This window comes from Parus major, unplaced genomic scaffold, assembly GCF_001522545.3.
Source record: "Parus major isolate Abel unplaced genomic scaffold, Parus_major1.1 Scaffold381, whole genome shotgun sequence".
NCBI classification, from domain to species: domain Eukaryota; kingdom Metazoa; phylum Chordata; class Aves; order Passeriformes; family Paridae; genus Parus; species Parus major.
The window spans coordinates 16,989-20,044 of NW_015379301.1; the positions used below are offsets into that span (position 1 = coordinate 16,989).

The window sequence follows — 3,056 nt, forward strand, 5'->3', positions numbered from 1 at the left end:
TTCGTTACCTGGGTGTTGGTTGCAATCTGTTGCTTTCCGAAGGGGGTCCCGACCAGACCCGGAGAGGGGTTTTTTCACATTTTATATTTTACATCATTACAAACACATTTATCTTATTTATACCTTTCCGAATTTTTAATACATACAATTATTTATTACAGTATGTAACTGCACAAAGACAAATAGTGTTACCCCCCTTGATAATGAGAGAAGTTCTACAAATTAAACATAACAAATGTCATTGGGGTGTATAGAGACATTGGTAAAATTACTAAAGCAAAATTAATCTCGGTACGGATGATAACAATGGCAAAATCAGTAATGTCAAAATGTGAGATCTGCTTGAAAAGCAACTCAGTGGCTAGACACAGGCATAGCTAGGAAAGATTAGGATAGGAATAGAATCAGGATGACACTTGGCAAGAACCCTCTAGTGAAGTGAAATTTGGGTGAGCCCTAGAGTCTTTGCTCGGTCCTATAGCAAACTATCAGAATAAAGAAATGTTGTACAAACTTACAGGTCAGGTAGATAGATTGGCAAGAGTGACCTGAGAAAGATTTAAAGAACTAAATGTACAATTACAAGAACCACAAAATGACTTTACAAAATCAATTGGCTCTAGATTTGCTACTCCTGAAAGAGCATGGAGCATGTAAGTTTTTAAAGGGACGGATTGATCATTGCTGCGTCCACATCCCAAATGTAACTGCAGATGTAGAATATGACATCAGTGAGTTGCAACAAATAAGAGCATGGAACACAGGAAGAGCAAAAGGATTTGACTACAAGTTGGTTAGGTAAAATCTTCAAGGGGTTAGGGTGGAATGGGAGTTCATGGATTAAACCTATCATTGAGAGTGTCATAATTTTACTAATTGTATTCTTAGCAATTTGGTTAGTTTACACCATCTAAAAAGGAGAAATACAGAAGAAAACATCCTGGAACCAGGAAATAATAAAGGCACTGACGCGAGATCCACACCCACCATCTTCTGGTTCTCCAGTTCATGACAACATCTAGGACAACATTTACATCAATCAAGAATTCAAAGAACATCAAGTATAAACTCAGAAACAGAGGACTGTATCAAGTGAAAACATTTGCACTTAGAGTGAAGTGAAAATGCTTTCAAAGGGGGTTAGTAAAAGGTTTTTAAGTCTTAGAAAATTCGGGGACTTAGAAAGTTAGTTTTGGCAAGCCTGGGAAAAGTAGGCCCTGGGAAATGTTAGGCCTTGTACTTGATAAAGATCATGTGAAACTGCACCTTTGTAATCAGTATATGATAAATGATACAATTGTTAGATGTGATTAGATATAATTATTGTTTAAAGAACATGAGAAACAATGTTTGGGGTTGAGGGGATCACGAGAAATCCATGCTTGAGTAAAAACAATGCATACAATAGAACAATGTAAGTTTAATAATTAATATGTAAATAATATAACGATAGAGTATAAAAACATGTTCAACTCAAAACCAAGTCAGGTCAGATTTGGCTATGTGTACCCCTGACACCCAGAGCTCTTCAATAAAGCACCTTCATATAATCATTCGTGATTATGTGTGTTCCTGAATGCTAACACTAGGAAGTATGTATTTGACAATCTTAATTACTGCAGCAATTAAAAGGAAGCAGAGACACAAATCAAAACAGATGCTTCATATTCACTTACCTAATGAAGTAACATCAATTAAGGTAGACTGAAACCTAGATCTGAAACCCTTTCTACCAGATCATATTGACCATAATTAATCAAGCCAGCATTGTTTTCACCACCTCTAAAAATGACAAGGATTATGTTAAAGCAGTATCAATTCCTCTAACTTCTAGAAAACTTACAGTGTATCATCTCTTACAGTAGATGACTCAGTACAATAGCTATATAAGTGAATAACTTAATTCCCTCCAACCTCAAGAAACAACTTCATAGGTGTCCTTAGATAACGAAGTGATCCAATTTTGTTGACTCTATTTTGTAATGCTGCAAACTATCTGTATTTGTTAAGACACACAACCCAACTGATTTTGTACTATGTTTTCAGTATTGTGACTGTGCAAAGGGATTCTAGAAATATACCTGAATGATGTTATTAACATTGTATCTACCTATCAAATAGTAAGCAAAGGTCATGACTAAGTGAGGAAGCCCTCACAAGGGAAATCCAAAAGCTTCAATATCCATTAAACCACCTATGAGACCCTTGGACTTATGATTTTACTCAAAGACTTTGAGAATCACATATTTTAAGGACATCACTGATACAGGGATGCATCACTTTTAATCATATACCAGGATGTGACCTGTAAAATCTAAGACATGGGATGTTTCCTTTGATAATTTTGAATTGTTTTGGTAAATGGTACTTTCAAAAGCAGTTGTACACCTCACTAAATACAAGACAATTCCTTCAGTTCTGGGGTGTGTTACACCACACTGGTATTCCCATTCGCCAACAGGACAGGCCATCATGGAATGTGCACACAGCACTTTGAGACGTATTCTTAATAAACAGAAAGGGTGAATGCCTGGTGAGACCCCACAGAGTAGTAGAGTGGCTAAAGCTATCTATACCCTAAATCACTTGCAGTAATTGAATGTAATTTTTATCATTGCAATCATCATGGAAATCTGTGACTCTTGAGGTGACAATTTATTTAAGGATTTTATATATCTAAAGATATGAGGACTTAAGGATTTATTTAAATATTTGTCTATTTATGGACATGAATCACAAACCTGAACTAGACTAATTGTTTCTCCTGTTAGTTGGTTTTCTCATTCTGAAGTTCTAAAGTTGAGTTAAGTTGTAACTCCTAAGTAATGAGCCAGCGGCATGCCATTTTGAGAACTTGTATTGTTGGTAATCCCATTTGATAGCTCCTGGGTATGAATGTTACATCTTCAATGACATATGGGATACATCACTGGCTGGGAGAGGCTAGGCTTGTCGAGTTGAGTGGAAAGTCTTACTTGAACTAGGTTTATCATCTGTGTCGTCATGCTGTCTTTGTCATCCTATCTGCAAGAGGCCTCGCAGAAGATGACAAACAA

The 3,056-nt window shown here is 36.3% G+C and overlaps 1 long non-coding RNA gene across 1 annotated transcript; it reads left to right on the forward strand.

Annotated features, from left to right (window-relative positions):
- The first annotated feature begins 126 nt into the window (after positions 1-126).
- LOC107198950 lies at positions 127-1,550 on the forward strand. Its single transcript, XR_004495692.1, has 2 exons — positions 127-798; positions 889-1,550. It is a non-coding gene; the product is annotated as an uncharacterized LOC107198950 (long non-coding RNA).
- The last annotated feature ends 1,506 nt before the right edge of the window (positions 1,551-3,056 follow it).